General features: G+C 45.4%; 1 protein-coding gene across 2 annotated transcripts in view; it reads right to left on the bottom strand.

The window, feature by feature from the left end:
• Window positions 1-25856, bottom strand: part of MBD3 (methyl-CpG binding domain protein 3) — a 729401-nt gene that overhangs the window by 424332 nt on the left and 279213 nt on the right. The window lies entirely within an intron of this gene.

The following is a 25856-nucleotide window of genomic DNA, read 5'->3' as shown; positions in this document are numbered from 1 at the left end:
GATGCTTAACGCTCTAAGGAATCAAACCCACATTGCAAAGTATGTTTTCCCACTTGTTCAGCTGCATGCAATAAATACTGCATTTCTTTTAAGTTAGGAGGATCAGAATCTGGAAGCATCTTTTGTTTCAACTGAGACATTAAAAACTGCTGATATTTTTGCATGTTAAACTGGCAATTCAAAGCTGTCATTGCTAAAGTTGCAGACGTATATACCTTCTTTCCCCATCTGACTAATGCCCTAGAATCTCTGTCAGAGGGAAAATACAGTTTTATACCTACCATAAATGTAGATGTTAGAGTGTAGACACTGCTGCAGTCATTACACTTGGGTTATCCTGCCGTCAGGCGGTTCCCCAGCCGGCCTGAGTTCCAAAGTCTTGGCCCGGTGTTGGTTGCTGTCGCCTCCTCCCTGACGTCAGTGCGACAGGGGTATACAAGATGCAGCAGACGCCATTTTCTTCAGTTTTTCTTGCCCCAGATGTCAGGTGCCCCCAAAAAGGTAGGCAATTCAAATTGCTAATAAAACATTCATAAGAAATGCAAACATACTTGCAGCTACCAGCAAATACTCCCCATAGGTAGTAAAAGGTAGAGGAACTAGGTACGTACTAGCCAGTAAGAGGGGAAGGAGGGAGGGTAACCTGGACTGCAGCAGTGTCTCCACTCTAACATCTACATTTATGGTAGGTACAAAACTGTACTATGTTCATCGTGTGACATTGCTGCAGGCATTACACTTGGGTAGAATCCCAAAGCTGAGGTAGGGTGATTGGTTCTATAAGGCATTAGGGGTGGCTATAAGGCCCTGCAGCACTGCAGAGGCGAAGCCAGCTCTGGATTTAGAGTATAGAGGTAGATGGTAATGCTTGGTGAAGGTATGCACAGAACTCCATGTTGCTGCTTCCAAAATATCCTTGGTAGGTACTCCTCTGAGGTAGGCAGTTGAAGTGGCTGTTGCCCTGGTGGAGTAAGATCTAATGCCGTTAGGCACAGGTTTTCCATGGTGCGTACAGCAGAAACGTATGCAATGTCCTATCCATTTGGAAATGGTCTGTTTTGAAATCGCTTTTCCCTGTGCTGCTGCAGCATATGCTACCAATAATTGCTCAGATTTTCTGAAAGCTTTGGTTTTGTCCAAGTAGAAGCGTAACTGCCTGTGAATGTCCAATGAATGCAGTAGTCTTTCCCCTTTATTCTGTGGTTTTGGATAAAAAGTAGGCAAGTGAATGGTTTGGTTTAGAGAGACTTGAAACCACCTTAGGCATAAACGTAGGATTAGTTCTTAAGGACACCCTGTCCTGGTGGAAAATGAGGAAAGGTTCCACTGCCATTAGTGCCTGCAATTCTGAAACTCTTCTCGCAGATGTTATTGCCAGAAGCAGACCAGTTTTCCAAGAAATGTATTTTAATTCTGCCGTGCTAGCTGGTTCAAAAGGAGGTAAAGTCAATTTTTCCAAAACAAAGTTAAGGTCCCAAGTTGGAGTAGGTGCTCTACGGGGCAGTCTTACGTTTTTAGCCCCTCTGAGGTACTGTTTTAGCAAAGGATTAGAGAAAATTGGTGGATCCGTGTTGTAATGTGCAGAGATAGCAGAGGCGTGGATCTTGGAGGAAAAGGAGAGGCCTTTGTCCAGCATCTCAGTCAAATATTGTATCTGAGGAATGTTTGGCACAAGAGGATCAAGGCTGTGAGCCTGGTTCCAGGCACAGAATCTCTTCCATTTATCAGAGTAGGCGTTCCTGGTACGAGGCCTTCTGGCCTCCAGAATGACATCCATAACTGCTTCAGAGAGAGGCATTGCTTGCGTGGCTAGGGAATCTTCCATGCAGCTAGGTTTAGTGTCTTTAGCTGGCTGTGGAGTAACTGTTGTGCTGAGACAGCAGATGTGGTATTTGAGGCAAAATCCAGAGTGGTCCTTGTGCTAAGTTTTTTAAGATTGGGTACCAGTGCTGGTGTGGCCTGTCTGGTGCAATCAGGATAATTTTTGGCTCTTCTTGCCAGGCTTTTATGAGTACCTTTGGGAGAAGAGGCAGTGGTGGAAAAGCTTGTAGGTTTGTCCTGTTGAATGAGGGCATCCACTTTCCATGCTTGCGGATGGTAACTCCTTGTGCAGAATTTCTTTAGCTGGCAATTCATTGGGGAGGCAAACAGATCTATGTCCGGACTCCATTTCTTTGTTATCATTCTGAATATTTGAGGATTCAATTCCCATTCGTGGGGATCCATGATATTTCTGCTTAAGTCGTCTGCCAGTACATTTCTCTCTCCTGGCAGGAATTGTGCTTATAGATGAACTTGATAGTTTATAGCCGTGTCCCACAAGGTCATGGCTCGTCTGCAGAGGGAGTAGGAGTGAGTGCCCCCCCTTGCTTGTTTATGAACCACATAACTGTGGTGTTGTCTGTCTTTAGTAGTAGTTGTCCTGGATGCAACAGGTCCTTGAAAGCTATAAGGGCATTTTGTACAGCTAGCATCTCTTTTTGATTGATGTGAAGATGCCTTTGTTCTGCGGGCCACGTGCCCTGAATACATTTTCCTGCCATGTGTGCTCCCCAGACGTAATCCGATGCATCTGTTGTCAGTGTTTGCCTGGCTGTGGGTTGAGTGAAAGGCAGTCCCTTGTTGAGGTGACAAGCTTGAGCCCACCATCGAAACTCCTGTTGAAGGCAAGGTATTAGTGGTATAACTGTTTTCAAACTGACAGTGTTGAGACCATACATTCTTTAGGTACCAATGTAGTTTCCTCGTATGCAGTCTGGCATATGGAATTAGTAGTATGTAAGATGCCATGAAGCCCAAGGCCTGCAGAATTTTTCTTGCAGGGAGTTGGGTCTTTGTTGCCATCAATTGAAAGTATTGCGTCAGTTGTCCTTGCTTGTCTGGCGTGAGAAAAGCCATCTGGGCCGTTGTGTTCAAGCTGGCACCCAGGAATATTATCTCTTGTGAGGGCACTAGTTTTGATTTTTCATTTGCTGTGTACCCCAGGCAACTTAACTTTTTTTACAAACGCCAGACGCTGTAGAAGAATGTTCTTGCTCTCTGCTTGAATCAGGCAGTCGTCCAGGTATGGGTAAATTTGAATTACTTTCTCTCTGCAAAATGCAATTACTGGTGCCAGGCACTTTGTGAAGACCCTAGGCGCAGTAGATAATCCAAAGGGCAGTACAGAGAATTGATAGTGCATTGGACCAGCTAAGAACCTGAGGTGCATCTGCAGTTTTGTCTGATAGGGACATGCAGGTATGCCTCCTTGAGGTCCAAAGTCACGAGCCAAGCTTGCTTGCCCAGCATGGGAAGAAGCTGCTGTAATGTCAACATTTTGAATTTCGGAACATCCAGGTAAGTGTTTAGTGAAGAAAGATCCAGAATGGGCCTCCAGGCTTAGTCTTTTCTGGGAACCAGAAAGAGTCTCGAGTAAAATCCTTGCCCTTGTTCCTGTGGTGGTACCTTTTGAATAGCTCCCATGTTCATGAGTTCCATAATTTGTTTTTGGGCCTCTGCCCATTGATTTAGTGGCAGGTTTGGCATTACTTTTAATCTTGGCAGTGTGTGAAAGTGGAACTTGTAACCTTTTGAAATAATATTAAGAACCCATTCGTCTTGGGTGATATGCCAATTGTGATAAAAAATTGCCAGTTTTCCTCCCAAAGGGGCTGCCAAGAGTGAGTTGTTTGGCAGCTGGAGTGGGAAGTCATTGGGGCTGTTTTTTATATGGCTGGTGCCAGTCTTACCCTTCTTTCTGGCCTGATGCACCCCATTGTCGAGGCCCGTAAGGACCTTGTGGTTGACCTCTACCTCTTGGCAGTCTGTATCTGCCCCTTTGAGGTCTGTCATTAACCGGAAAGGACCAATTCTTTGTTGGCCAGTTTCTACTAAATCGAGGTTGAACCTGTAAGAAATCCTTCACTGTTTGCATAGATTTTGCCTTATCCTCCATTTTCTTTAATACCTCTTCTGCCTTAACTCCAAATAAAACATCCTGCTGTAAAGGTGCATCCAGTAATTTAGCTTTAACAATGATCTGGTAACGTATGTTCTTTTAACCATGCATGTCTTCTAATGGCAGAGCCTGCAACTGCTGCTCTGCATGAGGCCTCTAAAGAATCAAAACCACATTGCAAAGTATGCTTTCCCACTTGTTCAGCGGCATGCAATAAATCCTGCATTTCTTTAGAATTAGGAGGATCTGTATCTGGAAGCATTTTTTGTTTCACCTAAGACATCAAAAATTGCTGATATTTTAGCATGTGAAACTGGCAATTTAAGGCTCTCATTGCTAAAGTTGCAGACATATATACTTTCTTTCCCCATCTGTCTAGTGCTCTGGAATCTCTGTCAGAGGGAACTGGGTTCTTTGCTGATGAGGCCTTAACCCCTTTGGGTCCCTGAGAAATAGTTTCAAGATCAGCAACAGGGCTTTTATACAGAAATTTGTGAGAGTCAGGGACTCTAATATCTGTCCGGTTTAAGTGGAGCTGGTGGTAAGGTATCAGGATTTACGCTGGATTCAGTGTACACATCATCCACAATATCTAGCACTGGTAGAACAGCCATGGGTCTGTGTTGAGGTAATAGGAAGCCTCTGAGCCTTTTCTTGGATTCTGAATAATCCCGACCTTCCCAATGGAAATGCTCCCTCATGGTATGTAAGGTTTCCCCAAAGGGGTAGTCCTCAGGTGGAGAGGCTGATGGAATAGATTTCTCAGCATCAGAATCCTCAGAGGGGTAAAGAATATCCTAGGTCTGAGGATGAATCTGAGGAAATGGACCCCTGGTCGGATGAATCATAATCTGCATCCTGTCTAGGCCTTTTATCAGGTGGGGGATGGGAACCCCTGATCAGAGTGATTAGGCTTCGGCCATTTTGAGCATTTGTTTCTTAGGCATGGAGGCCTGTCCTGGAGAATGCTGTACTTGTTTCTTAGTTTTTAAAGGGGGCTTTGACTTGGAAGACAGTTTAATGCTTAGCTGAGTAGGTCTGAAGACACCCTCTGAAGCTGCGGGTAGCTCAGGTACTCCGGATCCCTCTGCAGGATCGGTTTCGTCTGCTGAAAAGCTAGTGCGTCCGAAGGCCCAGCCATTTCCACGTGGGGGTCGGCCTGTGGTTCTGCAGAAGCGGTCATCAGGGGCTGCAAAGGCGCCTCACTGAAAACTGGAGAACCAGTGACTGGCCTAGAAGAGGCTTCGTCATCAGTTTTGGGCCTCTGATGCCTGTCCTTGTCTTTGCACTTTTTATGAATACCGGTCGTCGGAAGTTCCGACAGCATGGTATAATTAAATTTTCTGCCAAAGTAATGTCGGGCAAAATCAAACAGACGTTTAATAGTGCGCTTATTAAACCTAGCACCAAAACAGACAACCAGTAACGTCGTGGTCTGGGCCTAGGTATGGGATACAATAAGAATGGAAATCCTTATGGGGTATTTGCTTCCCACAAGAAAAGCAATTATTAACTTTTACTGACATCTGTCTGAGGCAAGAAAAAGTTTCCCCAATGGGGTACTTAGCTTTGTAGAAGACTTCGGTTCGAATGAAAATCTCAGGAGTAGGCCGACCGGTACTTGCAAACTGCTTTTGCTTCGGGCACCGCGAGGCAAGAACGACTGAAGAAAATGGCATCGGCTGCATCTTATATACCCCTGTCGCACCAACGTCAGGGAGGAGGCGACAGCAACCGACACTGGACCAAGACTTTGGAACTCAGGCCGGCTGGGGAACCGCCTGACGGCAGGATAACCCAAGTGTAATGACTGCAGCAGTGTCACACAATGAACATCTGGGTTTTTTGCTGATGAGGCCTTAATCCCTTTGGGCCCCTGAGAAATAGTTTCAGGGTCAGCAACAGGGCTTTTGTACAGAAATTTGAGAGAGTCAGGGACTCTAATATCTATCCGGTTTAACTGGGGCTAGGGGTAAGGAGTCAGGGTTCAAACTGGATTCAGTGTACACATCATCCACAATGTCTAAAACTGGCGGGATAGCAAGGGGTCTGTGTTGAGGCAATAAAATGAAGTCTCTGAGCCTTTTCTTGGATTCCGAGTAATCTTGGCCTTCCCAATGGAAATGCTCCCTCATAGTATGCAAGATCTCCCCAAAAAAGAGTAGTCCTCAGGCGGAGGCGCTGATGGAATTGATTCCTCAGCATCCGAATCCTCATAAGGGGGTAAAGAATTTCCTAGGTCCGAGGAAGAGTCTGAGGAAATGTACACCTGATCAGAAGACTCAGTCTGAATCCTGTCTGGGCCTTTTATCAGGAGGGGGATGGTCCTCAGCCATTCTAAGCATTTGTTTCTTAGGCATGGAAGCCTGTCCTGGAGAGAGTTGTGTCTGTTTCTTTGCTTTTAAGGGGGGCTTAGACTTAGCAGAGGGTTTTAATGGTTAACTGGGTAGGTCTGAAAACGCCCTCTGTAGCGGTGGACTACTCAGCTACTTCGGTTCCCTCTGTAGGTTTAGGATCAGTAAGCTGAAGACCTAGTGCGTCCGAAGGCCCAGCCAGCTCCACGTGGGAGTTGGAGGCAGTCTGTGGTTCTGTGGAAGCGGTCGTCAGGGGCTGCATAGGTGCCTCACTGAACCTAGAAGAGGCCTCGTCATCAGTTTTGAGCCTCTGATGCCTGTCCTTGCGCTTTTTATGCATTGCGGTCTTCGGAATTTCCGACGGCATGGTGTAATTGAATTTTCTACCAAAATAATGTCGGGTAAAATCAAACAGACGTTTAATAGTGCGCTTGTTAAACCTAGCACAAAACAGACAACCAGTGACATCGTGGTCAGGGCCTAGGCATGGAATACAATACGAGTGGAAATCCTTATGAGGTATTTGCTTCCCACAAGAAATACAATTATTAACTTTTACTGACATCGGTCTGAGGCAAGAAAAAGTTTTCCCAATGGGGTACTTAGCTTTTTTAGAAGACTTCGGTTCTGGATTCGGAATGAAAATCTCAGGAATCGGCAGACCGGCAATTGTGAACTGCTTCTGCTTCGGGCACCGCGCGGCAAGACTGACTGAAGAAAATGGCGTCTGCTGCATCTTATATACCCCTGTCACACTGACGTCAGGAAGGAGGCGACAGCAACCGACGCTGGACCAAGACTTTGGAACTCTGGCCGACTGCGGGACCGCCTGACGGCAGGATAACCCAAGTGTAATGACTGCAGCAGTGTAACACTAACATCTACAGGTTCCATGATCGAAAAAGCATCTCACGGCATACCGGACTCCAAATGGGTCTCAGCAGAGGCCTGCAAATCTTTAGAAGCGGGTATCAGGGGCTACAAAAGCACCAGAGTACCGGCAGACTGGAGACTAGCTTAATGGAAACGTAGTCAGTTTTGGACCTATGCGGTCTGTCTTTGTCTTTATCCTTATGTTTTTTCAGATCGGTAGTCAGATGACCTATCGAAGCCATTTCGGAATACGGAGAACAAGAGCGAAAGAATTTTGCGACAAAAATAGCCCAAATAGTTCGCACGTTAAAACAAGGCACAAAATCTACAGTGAGGATCGTCGTGATCTGGGCCTAAACAAATGACGCAGTAAGAATGAAAATCTCTAGGAGGCATTTGCTTTCCACAGGCAAGACAATTGTTAACTTTTTCTGACATCGGTTAGAGCAAGAAAAAAGGATCCCCAACGGGGTACTTAGCTTTAGAAGACTTCAGGCTTGAAACTCAAAAAACAAAAAATTTCAGGAAGTAGCTGACCAGCACTTGTGAACTGTTTCCGCTTCCCACACTGCAAGAAAAGCTGATGTAATGGCGTCGGCTGCATGTTTTATACCCATGATGACCTGACGTCATGGAAGAGGCAACAGCATCTGACGCAGAAATCCCAAGACCTTGGTATTCAGGCCAACTGAGGGCTACCTTGCAGGCATATAACCCCACGTGTGATGACTGCAACAGTGAAACACTAAGATCATTTTCCTTGGAAGCCAGTGCTTGCTCAGCGGCTCCGGACCCATTCCCAGGTAGAGACATCCACAGGATTCTTAGTCAAAGAAGTCTTGCAGCATACCAGACTCCGAAAGGGTCTCGGTAGCAGCCTGCGAATCTACAGAACCAGGCATCAGGGGCTACAAAAATGCCTCACTGTGGACTGGCGAACTGGCGGTTAGCTTACCGGAAGCATCGACAGTTTTGGACCTGTGCGGTCCATCTTTATCCTTACGTTTTTTCGCAAGATCAGTAGTCGGACGGCTTACCAAAGCCATTTCGAAATATGGAGATAGAGTGAAAATATTTAGCTGCAATAAGGGCCAGATGACGTATAGTTCTGGCGTTGAACAGAGCACAAAACCAACAGCGAGGGAAGTCGTGGGCTGGGCCTTAACAGATGATGCAGTAAGAATGGAAATCTCGGTGTGGTATTTGCTTTCTACAAGCGAGACAATTGTTAACTTTGACATCGGTTAGATCAAGAAAAAAGGATCCCAAACGGGGTACTTAGCTTTAGAAGACTTCAGGTAGCGGCCGACAGGCACTCATGCGAACTGCTTCTGCTTCAGGCTCCTCGGCAAGAAAGACTGATGTAATGGTGTCTGCTACCTGCTTTTATACCACTGACGACATGACGTCAGTCCTAGAGCGACAGCAACAGACGCAGAAATACTAAGCCTCTGGTATTCAGGCAGACTGAGGGCTACCCCTGGCAGGATAACCTAAGTGTGATGACTGCAACAGTGAAACACGAAGAACATCAAACAGCTTTCCGGATCCAACAGGAAACGGTCGGTTTGGAGACTGCCTTCCTAGGGCTCTGGAATGGAAAGAAAGAAAAGCTGGTTTGATTTCCTGATGGACTAGGTTTTGTCCAGATAAAATCTTTGTCTGTGAACATCCTGGGAGAGCAGTATTCTTTCACTGTCATTCTGAGGAGGCGCTGGTAAGTGAAATAGTTGGTTGACCACTTGGGCATGAAGGAGGGGTTGGTGCGCAGGGTCCTCCTGCCTTTATGGAAGATGGTGTAAGGAGGACAAGACACGAGTGCCTCTAACTCTGAGATCCTTCTTTCTGAAGTGAGTGCTACCAGCAAATCTGTTTCCCATACGCACATCTGCAGGGATGCAGAAGTGGCTGGTTCAAATAGTGCCAGCGAAAGTTTCTCCAGGATATAATTTAGGTCCCAGGGTGGTGGAGTACACTTTCTGGGTGGTTTCAAGTGTAAGACCCAGTTTATGAATTTAACTTCCAACCTGAAGAGTAAAGGAGGTTCCAGGGGTAGGCAAGCAAAGATAGCAGAGAGGTGCACTTTCACTGAAGAGTATGAAAGACCTGCTTTAATCAGCTCTCACACAAGCTAAGACTAAAGGGACATCTGCTAGAAGGGGGTCCCTTATGTCTTTGAAGACACCACCACCACCACTTGGAGAATCTCTCCCATTTAGAAATATAGGGATCTCCTTGTATTGGGTTTCCTGGCCTACTGCAGGATAGAAAGCATGTCCTCTGTGTAGCGGTGTCTGAAGGGTACTAGATGTTTATCACCCAGAGTAAGGCTCAGCATCTGTAGGTGTGGATGGAGGAGAGCTCCCTTCTGTTGTGCAAGTCCACCTTGTGGGGTAACCTGTGATGATGGTCCTTGGAGAAAGAGTGTAGAAGGGGGAACCAATGCTGCCCTGGCCAGTAGGGAGTCACAAGCAACATTTTTGGCACAGCTCTCCTGATCTTCAGGAGGACTTTCTGAATGGGAGGGGGGGGGGGGTGGGCATGCAGAATCCATCCCCTCCATGAGATGAAAGCATCCACTCTCCAAGCTAGGGGAGAGTGGTGTTTGGTACAGGATTTTTTCAGCTCTGTTCTGAGGGAAGGCAAATAGATCTACATGTGGTGTACCCCATCAGTGGACTATGTCTAGGAAAACTTCCCTGTGTAACTTCCACTCGTGATGTAGAGAGAATGATCTGCTTACAGCACCTGCCTGAAGGTTGCCCTGGGAAGGGATGTATGTTGCTTGTACACAAATTGTTCTGGGAGGCTAATTCCCAAATTTGCATTTCCAGCCTGCATAGAAGGTAGGACCTGCTCCCCCCGTCCGTTGACGTACCACATGACAGTGGTGTTTGTCTGTGAAGATTAGCAGAGGGCCTGGCTAAAGAATAGGGAGAAAAGCCTTCAGGGCTAAAAGAACCGCCATCATTTCACTGACGTTAAGTTTCCTCAAGAGGGATGCCAGTCAAGGAGCTTGTACCTAGAGTCCCTTCATGGTAGCCCCCCCCCCCCAGTCCAGATCAGAGGCATCTGTGTGCACACATATGCACACAGAGGCATCTGTGTGCATATGTGGAGCTGGTGCTGGGGGTAGGAGGGGTAGTCCTGGATTCCTTTGAACCTGTTGTATCCACCACCTTAGCTCTGTTTGTAGACAAGGTAGGAATGGTATTTGGAAGCCTAGGGCATGGCTGTGCTGGGACCATACATTCTTTAAGCACCACTGCAGCTTCCTCATGTGCATCCAAGCTAAGGGAAGCATTGGGTTGGTGGCTGCCATAATACACAGAAGGCACAAACTGCCTTGCTAACAGCTGGTCTATCTGGAAAAGGTCCTAGAAGTGGCTCATCAGGGAGATAACTTTGTTTTGGGGGGTAAGAATGCTCTTATTAGGTCTGTCCGAATCCTGCAACCCAGGAAAATTTTGTCTTGTTCTGGGGATAGGGATGACTTGGGGAGGTTCAGTGTGAAACCTAGTCTCTGAAGGAAGGACATAAGAGAACTGGAGATGATTTTTGAGGGTCTCCTTTTTCTGCAAGAATCAGGATATTGTCTAGGTAGGGATAGATCTGTATGCCCTTGGTCCTGCAGAAGGCTATGGCAGGAGCTAGGTATTTGGTGAAAACCCTTGGTGCAGTGGACAAACCAAAGGGCAAGGCCCAGCAAAGAGCAAGTATTTTTTGCGGTTTGGGTGAATGGAGATGTGGAGGTAAGCCTCCTTCAGGTCCAAAGTGGCCATGAATGCTTGCGGTGGCAACAGTGGAAGCAGGGTCTGTAGGGGCAGCATTCTGAAAAATAGGACCTTTAGAAAATAATTTAGAATGGATAAGTCCAGGATTGGTCTCCACGGTTCATCCTTTTGTGTCAGTAGGAAGAGTCTGGAGTAAAAAACCTTTTCCTTCTTGTCCTGATGGGATGGGTTCTCTGGTGCCTTGTGCCCACAGATTCCTGGATAATAAGGGTAATTAGGTGAAGCTAATTTTTGGGTTGGAAAGGAACGTCCTGTGGGGTGGGGTCTTTCCTGCCAGGATAGGAAATATCCTTTCCACTATTGCCAGCACCCAGTGGTCTGTGGTGATTTCTTTCCACAGAAGTAGACAGTGAGCAACAGGAAGACAGGGGGAGATTGGCAAGGCAGTCACGCATTGTTGCCATTATTTCTGTCCTGAAAGGACAGTCTTTGGGCTGGCTGAGAAGATGTAGTCGTTGAATAGGATTGCCTCCTAGTCCCTTTCCTATGCCTGGTAGAAGGGTGGTCAATGAGGTGGCCCTTCTGACATAGGAAATCTTAACAGGATAATTTCTATAGTACTAGGGTATAGGAGATGCCAGCAGGCGTTTAATATCTTGTAGCTCTTCAATCTTCTCTTGTAGATTTGTAATTAAATCTGCAGACTGCTTCCCAAACAGATGGTTAGGATCAAGAGGAGCATCTAGGATTTTGGACTAAAAATCCTCTGGCAGTGGTTGGAGTCTAAGCCAGGAGCATCTATGCAGAACTGATGCAGTTGCAGCTGATCTTACCAGAAGCCTCTGCTGCTTCATAACTACATCTTATGGAGTGGCTGGCCACCTGGGATGCCAGGGATAGCTTAGATGCTACTTCAGTTTTGTTAGTAGAGTCCACATGGAGTTCAGAAGTGTAGAGGCTTGGGATACGAAGTCCAAGGCATATTTCACTGTGTGGTAGTTAATTGCTCTGAAAACCAAGGTGGATGAGGTGAAACTCTTCTTGTCCAGCCTATACATAATTTTACTGTGTCTGAAGGTAAGAGAGAAGGGAGCAGCCTAGATTGTCTATCTGGGGCCACAGCTATAACAGCAGGGTACACCAAGGGGGGGGGGGGGTACTAGAAATTTGTCATCAGTCACCTTATATAAATGGTCTGGTCTCTTTGGAGCAGGTGGCCGAGAGTCAGGATACTTAGAGCAAGAAGCAAATGTATCAAGATATGCAGGGGATCACTGAAGGAATGGATGATGGGGAGGGTAATTCAATCTGCAACAACTCAAACTATCTCAGTTTCTGTCATTTGGGAAGTATCCCATTTGAAGTATTCTTTCATCTTCGTGTTAGCTTCACCCAATGTTATGCCCTCTGGAGGGGAATCACCTTCAACAGAATACTCATCTTGAGAATGATACTCCAAGGGGGAGGCCATCTGGGAATAGTAGGTGATCTGCAGGAGGAGAGGGCCCCTTCTTCCTGAGGAATAGAGGAAAGAAGGGAGGTAGCAGAAGTAGGCCTTGGGCTGATGGAATAGAGGGGGCAGAAGAGGTTTGCAGGCCTAAGGGCCATAAAGGCCTGCATCAAGGACTAAGTAAGGTTGCTAGCCCAGTTGACTTTCAGGAGGAGTAGATAAATGTTTGTTTTTTTGTCTTCTTTCTAAAGGAGAAGTTTTGGGAGACACTGTAGGCCTTGATTCGGAGTCCTTAGCAAAGAAAGGAGACTCCAGATTCCCGAGATCCAGAAGGGCGTCCGGTGAACTTTTTCCCCTCAATTTTGGGAATAACAGACATCTGAGACATCTCTGTGGATGTGCCGGCGCTTCAGGAACGGCTTTCTCAAGGAGAGGCATAGAAGCAGACCACTCCAGCCGATGTCCCTCAGCTCCTATACTGGTGGGTGGCAGGGTGTCTGATGGAAAGGCAGTGCAAATAAGCTGCAAAACTTTGGTCTTTTTCTTTGGTGGTTCCATCGGGTCAGCCGATTCAGAATCCATCCTAAAGGCTAGCTTCTTAAGCCTTTGATTTTTTAAGTATAGGTTAAGGGTAGCCAAACAGATTCTAAGAGTTTTAGGGATGAAAGGCTGGCAGATGGGGCAGGAGGTACGGCTGTGTTCCCAACTACACAAAAAATGCAGCTGTCATGAGTGTCCTTATGCAGAATTTGACACCACGCATCGGCATTTACCCTTCTTAGTACACATCAGCTAATGTAAAAAGCAGCAAACCAAGTGCAAGCAAATAAGAAATCCCGAATGGGGTGCTTCGTTTTAGACATCTTGATAGAGGGGAGCGATGCGATCAATACGACATTTGACTGCGGCAGAAAAGTTCTGAGGTCTGTGCATGCAGATGTCACATTTAAGATTCCTGGTTTATGGCCCTATGGTGTGACATCCCACACACCAACCAGGCTGAAAGCTTTTGTACAGGATCAGACGTTCAGGTCACCTGAGGCAGAGGATCCCACAGTAAGAATACTACAAAATGAGAATAGAAGGACATCCATGGTTGCCTTAAACAGATAGGAGTCACCACCTCAGTTTTTGTAAAGTCCTTCTGGATCTTTACAAAAATGCTCGTTATCAGTGGAAAGGCATACAGAAATATATCCATGGGAATAAAAAATAATCAGTTTTCCAGGCCTGCTTGCATGGAGTCTTGGACTACAATTTTTTTCGCTGTCTGCTGTGAAAGGAGGCAAAGAACTCCATTTAATTGGAGGTTGGCCTAATGGTTAAGTTGTTTACCTTACAGACACAAGGTACATGGTTGGACTTTTACCTTGGAAAGCACAGTTAGTTTTAAAGCTCTTAGGGTCGTCAGCTTAGTAATTACCTATGAATCTATTTCAGGTGTTACGCACAGACAAATTAAATCTTGGAAGACACCAGGGTGAAGTTTACAAGTGTAGAGGTCATAGTCTGGTCCTACTGAACTTGTCTGCAATATGATTTTGCTCTGACAAAATTTATGAAGCCTGAAGAATCAGACTAAGTTGAATTGCTACATCCAGACTATCACAGCCAGTCTGCAGAGATGCATCTCTGTGGTATCTTCTGTTTACACCAGTAGAGGTCCTAGTGACCAGAAATTATTCAAAGCACTGATAACAGCAAACATCTCCCTAACATTTACACGCCATCTACGGGGATCCCTTACAGCTTGTACTTTTACTCCTTTTGACACTTCACTGCATTCCAGGTCTGAAGCCACTGTGGTTACTGAATGTAGGGGTGTCAGGAAGGAAAAATGTGACCTGAATTTCTTGCTACTCTCCGATCTACCCACAATCCAATCTCCCTCTATAAATTCCAGAACTGGAATCTTAAAAGTCAGAGTGTAAATGTTGTATCCAGACTTATCTGAGGTACCACTTTACCTTCATGTGTACTCTAGCAAAGGGCAGCATAATAATCGATGCCATGTAACCCAGAATCCAGCAAAACTTCATTGCAGACACTGCTTAGGCTGGAGAAATACAAGAACTGCTGGAACATTTTTACTGTCTGCAGAGAGAAAGGCTCTTTCCAAGGTCAAATCCAGTAAACATCCAAGGAAAACTTTACCCTCTGCTTGACATCACACTTCTTTGGATGAAACATTAAACCAAGATCCCATCTGCTTGATTTGGTGGTAGCTCAGGTTGATGTAAAAGATCACATGGCATCTACCAAAAGTAGTAGGAGTGCTTTATTAACATTTACATTCATTTTATAAATCGCATAAAAATTGTAAATCAGTTTACACACTTTTTTTAAACATACATAATTAAAATTTACAAGTTAACACAAAAGGACAAGTTAAACAAACTTAACAGTTCTATTTCTTTAATTTTTTTTTGTTTTATATTTATCTTCTATTCTCGCAACCCTTTCTTCCATAACCATCTTATTTCAGCTAATACAGCATCTGCTTCCAGTTTCTTGTTGTATAACAAATTGTCATCTTTTATTCCAACACCCATACTGTGACAGATACTTTATCCCATTTATCAATCGCACATTTCTTGACTTTTATCATACTTCACATACAATATAATTAGAAGTTATGTACCTACCATAACGTTCCATGTTAGTTGTCTTCTTCTCGCCTTCTTTCTTGCTGGATGGGTTCGGAGCAGATCCTCGGCTCCGACTCGGCCACTCTAAAAGCTCGAGAGCTAGTTCCACCGGCTCGAGGCTCCCCTATATCCCACAATGCTAGGCGGTAACTCCTCAGATCTAGTTTGAAAGCTAAGGCCAGCAATAAAATTCCATAAGGAACCAAGAAAATCTCCTCTAGGTCTGTCCTGGCTAGGGGGAAGGAGGGTGGGACGCAAGAAAGAAGGCGAGAAGACAACTAACATGGAACGTTATGGTAGTTACACAACTTCTAAATGTTAAGTTGTCAATCTCGCCTTCATTCTTGCTGGATGGGACCACGTCCCTAGCACCTTGTCCCGGGTGGCCAATCGGAACAGACTCTTGAGTACAGTGGAACCAAAGTTGGCTCGGTCTCTAGAGGCCAAGTCCAACTTATAATGAGAAATGAAGGTATGGGGAGAAGCCCAAGTAGCTGCAGAACAAATCGAATCAATAGGCAGCCTATCTTGGAAAGCTATAGAAGTGGCTAAAGCTCTAGTTGAATGAGCCCTGGGCTTGGATGGCAACCGTTGATATCTTATCTCATACACTAGGGTAATCAACGAAGTAAGCCATCTAGAGAGAGAGACTTTAGAAACTGGAAGGCCCATTCTACCTTCTGCATAAGAAACAAACAGTTGGTCAGATTTCCTGAATTGTTTGGTCCTGTCTAAATAGTACCAAAGTTGGCGATGAATATCTAAACAGTGTAACTTTTGTTCTGACCTATTAGAATAATTTGGGAAGAAAACAGGAAGCTCAATGGTTTGATTCAAATTTGCCAATGAAGCTACTTTGGGCAAAAAGGACGGGTTAGTACGCAAGGACACCCTGTCTTAATGAAATACCAGATAAGGGGGTCGACTACACAGAGCATGGAGTTCGCTGAGGTGATCACTACTAAAAGGAGTGTCTTTCAAGAAAGTAACTTTATAGAACATGAAGCCGCAGGTTCAAAGGGGGGGAAGAATTAAGGATGTCAGAACCAAGTTGAGATCCCATTGAGGAGGAGGATCTCTGATGGGTGGTTTGAGGAGAAAAACTCCCTTTAAAAAAGCCTTGCAGAGTTTGAGACACATAATGGAGGACTCAAGACTCCAACATGAAAGTTCGATATTGCTGCCAATTGAACTCTAAATGGTAGATGGGGACGAACCCGAGTGGAAAAGTTCGGCTAGAAAGTCTAGAACTGTTTGAATAGAAGCAGTGAAAGGATCTATATCCTTTGACTGCGCCCAATAGGAAAAACGTTTCCACTTGCTAAGATAAATCTTCCGAGTGGAAGATTTATGAGAAGCTATCAAGATATCTCTGAGTGAGATATCAAAGGAAGCCTGGCTAAAGTCGGAATTGGAGGAACCAGGCTGTGAGGTTCAGAGAGGGGAGGGAGTGGTGCAACTGACCCGACTGATGGGTCAAAAGGCCTGGAACTGGGTCCAGATGCCAAGGTTGTTCCAACAGATAACGGTGGAGAAAAGGGAACCAAACCTGTCGAGGCCAGTAAGGAGCAATGAGGATCATGGAAGCTTCCTGAGCAATGGCTTTCTGTATCAGCTGGGATATCAGTGGGAAGGGAGGAAAGGCATACAGAAGTCCCCGGGGCCAAACATGCACTACAGCGTCTCTGCTGGGGTGGCCTGGTTGGGGAAAAAAAGAGGGTGAAAAAATAGTCGCACTTGCTGTTTTGGAGAGTAGCGAAAAGGTCGCAGCAAGGCCTGCCCCACTTTCGAAAAACTTTCTCCAACACTGAATTGTTCAGAGACCACTCGTGAGGCATGAGAATAGCTCTGCTCAATTTGTCTGCAATCACATTGGACTTCCCGGGGATGTGCGTTGCTAACGGAAATCGCTGAGAAGAAATCGCCCATTGCCACAATCTGAGTGCCTCTAGACATAGGGGGGTAAGATCTGGTTCCGCCTTGTTTGTTGATGTACCACACTACATACATGTCGTCTGTTTGAATTGCTATAGTTCCCTTGGGAAGAGAGTCTTGTAGGGCTTGCAACGCTAGAAGCACTGCTCTCATCTCTAGGACGTTTATGTGCAAGTGGCACTCGAACGGTTGCCACATGCCCTGGACTGCCCTGCCCTGGAAATGCCCCCCACCCGATCAGGGAGGCGTCCGTTGTCACTGTAGCAACCGGAGGGGGAGGAACGAAAGGTCTCCCTAGGAGAAGCTGAGGAGATGTGATCCACCAATAGAGATGATTCTTGCACGACTGAGTTATCCGAATAGGATGGGACATTGGGAGACTTTGGTAAGACCATTGGGTGAAGAGCATCCATTGTAAAATTCTCATATGGAAGCGAGCTAATGGTAGGAGAGGGATGGCCGCCGCCATAATCCCCAAGACTTTCAGGATCAGTCTGGCTTTGACTTTGTTGCTCTGCAAGACAAGAAAGACCTGTTTGTGTATGTCTGCTATCCTCTGCTCTGTGAGTCTGGCTGACATCTTGACTGTCTAGATTTGCGCCTATGAAGGTAATAACACGACAAGGTGACAAGACAGACTTTTCGTAGTTTATTGATATGCCTAGTGCCTGACGTGTGAAAAGTGTAGTCTCTGGCGAGAAATAAAAGATGCTTGGTGGGGGCTGTAAGGAGCCAGTCGTCTAAATAAGGAAACACCTGGAATCCTTGTCGTCTCAGGTGAGAGGCTACAACTGCCATGCATTTGGTAAACACTCGGGGGGCTGTAGTGAGACCAAAGGGGCAGGGCTCTGAATTGAAAATGACTGGTTCCTAGCCTGAAGCGGAGAAATCTCCTGGAGCGTCGACTCATCTTGATGTGATAGTACGCATCCTGGAGATCTATCAAGCACATCCAGTTGTCCTGCCCCAAAAGAGGAGGAATGGACTGCAGCGTGACCATCCGGAACTTTTTCTTGACAAACTTGTTCAAGATGCTGAGATCCAAAATGGGTCTCTAGTCCACTGTTTTCTTTGGAACCAAAAAGAATTTGGAGTAGATTCCGGATCCTATTTGGTCTGCTGGAACTGGTTGAATGGCTCTTTTTGCGAGCAGCTTTGAAATTTCTAATGCTGCTTGCTCCCTTTGACTGGGTGGAACGTCTGGAAGGGATTTTTTGGACTGCTTCGGAATGAAAAGGAAAGGGATTCTGTAGCCTTCGGAAATGATAGACTGTACCCACTTGTCTTGAGTTACGGATAGCCAGACTTTTGGGTACAGTGACAACCTTCCCCCGACTGCCTCCAAAGGTGGGCAGTCGGGCAACACCTCAGGGATGCTGAAAGGGCTTGTCGGAAAAGGATTCTCGACTGCCCTGATACTGCGGGCCCCCTCTGCCCCTGGGACGATGTCTACCATTGTTGTTCCCCCCCTCTGCCTCTAGAGGAGAAACGACTGTGCGTCAGGCAAGTCTCCTTGAGATTGTTTGCGGAACCACATCTTTCCCCCCTTCTGACCTTTGGGGTAAGGTCTAGAAGGAGTAGAAAAACGGCAGAAAGTCTTGCCATCAGTCTCGCACCTAGTCAGGGTTTCCTTCACTTGAGGATCAAAAAGGGATGATCCATCAAAGGGGGAATTAGTGAAGGACGCCTTAAAAGGGTCCGCAAAGTTACAAAGCCGCATCCAGGCGTGCCTACGCAAGGCTACACCTGTACCTTCCGCTCTACTTGCTCCATCCGCCACATATGAAAGGAGGCGCATGGAAGAGTTGGTTATAGAATTAAGGGTAGCCAGCTGAGAGTTCATCCTATCCTGAAAACCCGCAGCTGTTGGGTCCTTCAACATTTCACTCGCTTCTTTGAGTAAATCGATCTGAAGAGGGAGGGAAATGACAGGTAATTCAGCGATCTCATAGTAAAGGTCGCTGACGAGAACATCCACTTCCTGTACCTGTCCATCGACCTAGACTCCTTGTTAGGAGGATGAACAGGCACCGAAGGATCAGCTAATTCCTTCTTGGTAGCCGCAGCCACCACCATAGCATCAACAGAGACGCCTTTGGTCAGAAATTCTTTATCCTTGGGGGCTGTGATGAACTTTGATGGTCTCCTGGGGGTGGGTTCCACTGAGTCAGGAGCCGCCCAAGCCTTCTTTGCCACCACTTCCATAAGGGGGTCAAAGGGAGGGGACACCCAGGAGGTGGAAGGGCAAGAGCCAAACGCCTCAAGATACACTGATTCATCCTCTGAAGGGTTGAGGGATGGCCAATTCCCCCTCTGTTTTAAGATTTCAAGGATGTCTACAAAGGAGACATCTTCAGAGGGGGAACGAGAGGAACCTTCAGAATCCTCTAAATCAGTGTCAGAGGTGACAGACTCAGGGGAGTCAATGTGCTTCCTCTTGCACTGCCTCTTTCTAGGGGGCTCTCCTACAGGGTCAGGAGAGGCCTCGGAAGGGGAGGAGATCCCCACAGGGGAAACTTGAGGAGCTGGCTCTCTACGGTCGGGGATGAGAGAGTGAGTAGAAATCACCGGAGGCACCATAGGGGGAGGGGCAGAAAGAACAGACTGTGGAGCTGAACCTGGTTCCAACACGCTCCTCATGACCTCGAAGGCACCCCTGTCAGGCAGAGCCAGAGGTCTCCGTTCCGAAAAACTGGAAACCTCCCCCGGCACCGACAGTGATGGCTCCGAGACCGATGTCGGAGCCGAACTCACCAGCGCCGAAGTACCGAGAGGGAGAGCAGGGTCGGACAAGGGTCCGATGCCACTCACCCCCTCCGAGCCGAAAAGGGAAGTCCGGCGCCGAGATTCTTCCAAGGAAGACATCGGAGCCGATGAGGGAACCGAAGACAAAGGTATCGGTTCCGACGCTACCACAGTCTCTGGTCCGAGCCGCCCCGGCTCCGAACTCATGAGTTAGAGGAGGAATTTGAGTGATAGGAGTAGGTCTCGACTGTTGAGTCGGACTTTGAAGCATCTGGGCTAATGCCTCGGACTTAAGAAGTCGACTCACTACTCTCTGAAGGTCATGGTCCGATAACCTGGAAGACCTAGAAGTGTGGGATCTATGGCTCCGTTCAGACAGCAAGGGTGATGCTGAAGCCGAATGAACGGAGCCAATAGATGGAGATCGGGACCTTTTTCTAGATGTCGGTTCCGATAAAATAATCGGAGCCGACAGAGTAATGTCTTCCTCTGCTCCAGCCGGAGCAGAGGACACTGTAGGGGCTTGTATTCGAGATTCATCGGCTCCGGCCGGAGCCGATGTTCGAATAGCTTTAGGGCCTCCAGAAGACTGCTCAGATGCTGGAGCCGAAGGTCTGGAAGACTTAGAGGGTTTCCCCGATGACTGAGTCAAGGGACCCTCAGGCTTAAGTAAGCCCCTTAAAAAAAGTTTATTTTTTCGCTCCTGCAGGACTGTAGGGCTGAAGCCATGGCAAACAGCACACGAGTCCTGCAGGTGCAAAGGTCCCACAGCACGAGTCACACTTCTTAAAGCCTGAGACCTTTGATTCCTTAGACATATCCAAGGGAAAGTGCAATAACACAAGCACACACACACACACCGATTACACTTAGGAGTAATTTAAAATTAATTTTAAATAAATTATAGTAACTAGAAATAAAAATCCCTACAAAACACAGTCACTCACTAGGAAGGGAGGGACTGGGCCTAGGGCCAGAGGGAAAAAATCTAGAGATTTGTGGAAAAAAGGGGGTGGAAAGTTAACGGGAATGGGATAGACTATTTCCAAACTAACTATATAAATAAACTAACTTTAACAGGGGAAAAAAGGCTAAGAAACTAGTTCTTTACCCAAAAACTAACCTGAGCCGGTAGGAACACACCTCGATCGCTGTAGCAGCAAATGAGATCTGAGGAGTTACCGCCTAGCATTGTGGGATATAGGGGAGCCTCGAGCCGGTGGAACTAGCTCTCGAGCTTTTAGAGTGGCAGAGTCGGAGCCGAGGATCGGCTCCAAACCCATCCAGCAAAAATGAAGGCGAGATTGACAACTTAACATTTCAAATTTATACATTTAAATCCTTCCATCTATATTTTTTTAAAGCTTTTCCTCCAAAAATATTTTGAAGTTTCTTCACTACAAGCAACAATTTTTGCTGCATCCATCAACTTATATATTTCACTTTCTCTTTCACTGGTAACTTAAAATTCAACAAAAAAAATCCTCTGCATCGCAAAAATGTTACAAACTTTTTTTTTTGTCTTTTGCTTTTTCATCTTTTTTTTAATCCCTTTCATGGGTACATTTTATTTTCTGAAATTCTTTCCCAGATCGACTTCAGTTACTTTTAATTTTTATAATTTCATTTTTTGTCATATTAGTTTTCTTCCATCCTGCCACTTTTTCTTTTCCCCGTTTTTTCTTCCTAAACATTTATATTTTTCAAGAAAGCAGCATACTTCTGTCTTTTACCTTTCTCATTACCCAAAATAAACGCATAGATGCTGAAGTGTACAATGAGGATTTTTTTTTAATTCAAGCCTCCTCTATTACAAATTCTCTCTCAGCTCACCAGGTTCAGCCTTGAGTCCCAAACGAGGCTAAAAAATCTTTCTATTCGAATGGGAAAGACATTCCCCCAAATATGCTGCTTTTCCTAATATGCAAATATTCATCATATATGTTTTTCTGAAATAGGTAAAAATGTTAGCTTGGAAAAGTTTTTACTTGTTCCAGTACCAATCTCAATTGACTAAGGCACTGTACGAGCACATCCACTCATGCATGAATCGTGCCATCCCAAATAGAACCAAAATGCTCTCATCCAAAAAAAGAAGCCAATCTGGTGGTCCCCTGCCATAAACAAACTTTACAACAAAAGGAAAAAACTTGCAGAAAAGAGGAAAATCCAAGGATGCAAAAAACTCCCTTACTAGCCTCGGTAAGAAACTGAGATGCCTCAAAATCCTCCAAAGCTAGTTACGAAAATAAAATTGCCAAAGATTCCAAAGACCACAAAGCATTCAATAACTACGTCAAGAATCTAAATGGTAATGCTCAGATCTGCTCTGAGCTAAAACAGAATGGCATTAAATATACTGATCCGAAGGATATTGCCAATATCCTGGCAGATCGATTCAGTGCAAACTTCACCCCACTCTCACCCCCTAAATGGCCCATCTCAATACCGGAAGATTGCCAAATTCCAGTAATAACAGCCCCACAGGTACAAAACGCACTCTCTAAAATCAAGAATACAGCATCCATGGGACCAGATGACATCCCGGGCTGTGTACTACATGAACTACAATATGAACTGGTACCTCACCTAAGTGTCATGTTTAATCATAGCCTCACCTCAGGTTCCGTGCCCACTGAGTGGTGCAGAGCTACAGTTATCCCAATCCACAAGGGGGGATCTACCTTGGATCCCGGAAACTACCGTCCCATCAGTCTGACAAGCCTCATCTGCAAGGCCATGGAGCGTATTATCATGGAACTTATAAACAAAGACATTGGCAACCTTCAAACACTGGACCCCACTCAGTTTGGGTTTGTGAAAGGCCGATCTTGTCTCCTGAACCTGACTGACTTCTTTGAATCAGTCTCCAGAGCCATGGACAAGGGTAAGGTGGTCCACACAGCCTATCTAGACCTTGCCAAGGCCTTTGACACCATCCCCCACTCTGGAATCATAGATAAACTTCCTAAGTTGGGCATTAATCCCTATGTCACCCAATGGGTTGCTAAATGGCTTACTGATAGAACCCACACTGTAAAAGTAGCAGACTCCAAATCCAGCTCCAGACAAGTGACAAGTGGAGTACCTCAGGGTTCAGTCCTGGGGCCGCTCTTGTTTGGCATCTACTTCTCTGAAGTACAGAAGAACACCAAGGGACTCTGGCTAACAAAGTTTGCAGATGACTGCAAACCGGGAGCCATTATTGAATCCCCAAATGATGTGGATACTCTACAAAAGGGCCTTACAGAAACAGATGCTTGGTGCCAGAGCCATGGGCTCAAGCTCAATGCCAAGAAATGTATTGTTATCCCCTTTGGGAAAAAAAAATGTATCCATGAATTACCATATAGGTGGCAGTACACTAAACACAGAAAGTGTGATAAGAGACTTAGGGACACAGGTGGACAGTGGTCTCACCTTCGATAACCACATCGCCACAACAGTCACGAAATCCTTCTATGTGGCACACCTCATCACGAAGGGCTTTTCATCCAGAAAAAAGGAGGTCATTGTCCCACTGTACTCATCCCTCATTAGACCCATTACAGAATAAAACGCCCCATTTGGTATGTACCTCTCAAGACATCTTCAACAACTGGAAAGGCCTCAGAAATACCTCATTAAAAGAATCACAGGCCTAAAGCAGATGCCCTATGCTGACCGCCTTAGAAAACTCCAGCTATACTCTGTCGCATATAGTCTACTCCGAGGCGATCTCTGCTTAACATACAAGGCCATGTCAAACCCAGAGCTGTTTGACATGCTACACAAAGAAATCCCAATCCCTCAGAGCTACACGCTCCAGGGATCTAAACCTTGTCATCACAATAAACAAAACATGCTGGAGGGATAGGTTCCTGACCCAGAGACTCCCCAGACTCTGGAATAGATTGCCCATACATGTCAAGCAGAGTGCCTCTTCGGACCTCTTCAAGAGGAACCTTGACGATTGGATGATAGGAAATTATCCCCAGGGATCACGTCAGTCGCCCTACTAGACAGGGGTCCACCCCAGGGATCACGTCAGTCACCCTACTAGACAGGGGTCCAGGAAAGTAAATAATGTGGGAAGAAATAGCCAGGGAATTGTTATGGCTAGGCTTGTATAGGCCCTAGGGCTGATAGCCTAGTACCAAACTATGAACTTACTAACCTTTCATACTCACCAAATGTCGCTCCCAAGATCTTTATTTCCTATCTTGTAAAAGATATTCCATTTATTTTTGTATCAAATCTCTTACATTTCATTTAAAAGAAAAAAATAACGGCCTGCAGTTAAACAGAATTTCAGTCATTACAACCTCACTTATCCATCTCATTTTAGAGATAAATCTGCAATAACTCTATCCCATGCATTTCTTCTTCCCACCCGTCTATACAGCTGTCACTTATTCACAAACCTTAACACCACACTCATTACAAAACTTGAAACTACCTATAATAAGGTGGCCAGATTCACAGCAAACCAAACCTACAAGTCTCATCATTGCTTATCCCTTAAGCAACTGGACTGTCTCAAATTCCCCCATCTGCTCCTACAACATCAACTACAAATTACCCACTCCATCCTCTATCTGCCCTAGCCTTTCATCTATTATATCTAAATATTCCCCGACCAGGACACTAAGCAGCTCAGACCAAGACTTGCTACAGATTTATAAACCAGCTGCATCTTGGAACCAGCTACCCCAAGAAATTACATCCCTTGACCATACCAAGCATTTCAAGCTGGCCACTCGAAAACAACAAAAAATGGTCCTGCCACTGTAGTCATCCCCCCTGAAACTACCCTTCCCCAGCTTCAAATAACCCTCCCTACACCAGTCTCCACTTTAACTGTTCTCCCACTATCTCATTCCCTTCTATTCGTTTTCAGTTATACCCTCCCCTCAATTACCTCTCCTCCCCTGTCTATCAAACTTTAACCTCTGCGCCTCACTGGTTTTAACCACTTTATTTCAATGCTACTTTTTTGTATACATGCTGTATATAACCTAACAAGAATTATGAAAGCATTATTCCTTCTATATGACATTGTAACCTAATGTAATATTCAGATGATTGTAAATATTTGAACTGTTTGTTGTTAAATTTTAAACTCACTGACAAGCTTTTCTCACCGGGTCTCCACTGAAAATGAGCCAAAAGCTCAGTTGGACTAACCCAGTTAACAAATGTAAAATAATAAAATAAATATAATACACATATTAGCCTCATTTCATACATGCATGTCTGTACAGCTGCAGTTATTGAAAATGCAAACAGGAACATACTCATGGGGTATCCCTGTTTTAACTCCCCTGGTTTTCTTCCCATCCATCATAACTTGCACACATGAATTTTCAAAACATATATTGCATTTGTATTTTTTCTCCTATGCTACACGCTTCTAAAATCAGCAACACTGCTTCATGGCTCACGTTATCAAATGCTTTAGCTACATCATATCCCATCAGTCTTGCATTAGTTTCTTCTAGTACTTTCACCTCTTCCTTTTATATCATAAATTGCTTCAACTACCTCATCCAATACTTTTTATAATATTTTCATATTTTATAGCCAGTATTCTCTAGTTATAGGCCTCCATTTTTTATATCTTTTCTTTCATCTTTTTTTCCATCTAAATTTTATCACTCCACGACATCTTTATCCATTATACCTTCCCATGTATTCATTTATCATCAAAAACACTTTTCATCTTTATTCACGTCTTTATACAAGTTATAATTTATGGACATCCGCAGTGGTGCAGCGGTAGCGGTGTTGCCTCACAGCAAGAGGTTCTCCCGTTCGATTCTCGGCTAGAGTGCGGGGAGTGCCTTCTGTGTGCAGTCTGCATGTCCTCCCCGTGGTTGGGTGGACGTTCGAAAGACAGGCATAAATGGGTATGCCTTCATTGAAGTTTGAAAGTCGAGCTGGCACCTTGGCGTTCGTGAAAATCTACTGCCAATCATTAGCGGATCAGAGTTCCGCTGTGGCGACCCCTAACCGGGAAAAGACAAAAGACAAACAGTTATAACTTATGCCATCTAATCCTGCCACTAATTCATTCTTACCCTCGATTACATAATTTTCCAACAAAACACTTCAGATATTTTTCTTCATTTTTCTTTTTCATATACTTTCTCTATAAAACTTTCTATCACCTCTATAATACCTCGTTCGCATTTTATA

Source organism: Protopterus annectens, chromosome 13.part0 (genome assembly GCF_019279795.1).
Source record: "Protopterus annectens isolate FY-2018-M chromosome 13.part0, PAN1.0, whole genome shotgun sequence".
Classification (NCBI taxonomy): domain Eukaryota; kingdom Metazoa; phylum Chordata; order Ceratodontiformes; family Protopteridae; genus Protopterus; species Protopterus annectens.
The sequence above is the reverse complement of the archived record's forward strand: the minus strand, read 5'-3'. Positions and strand labels throughout refer to the sequence as shown.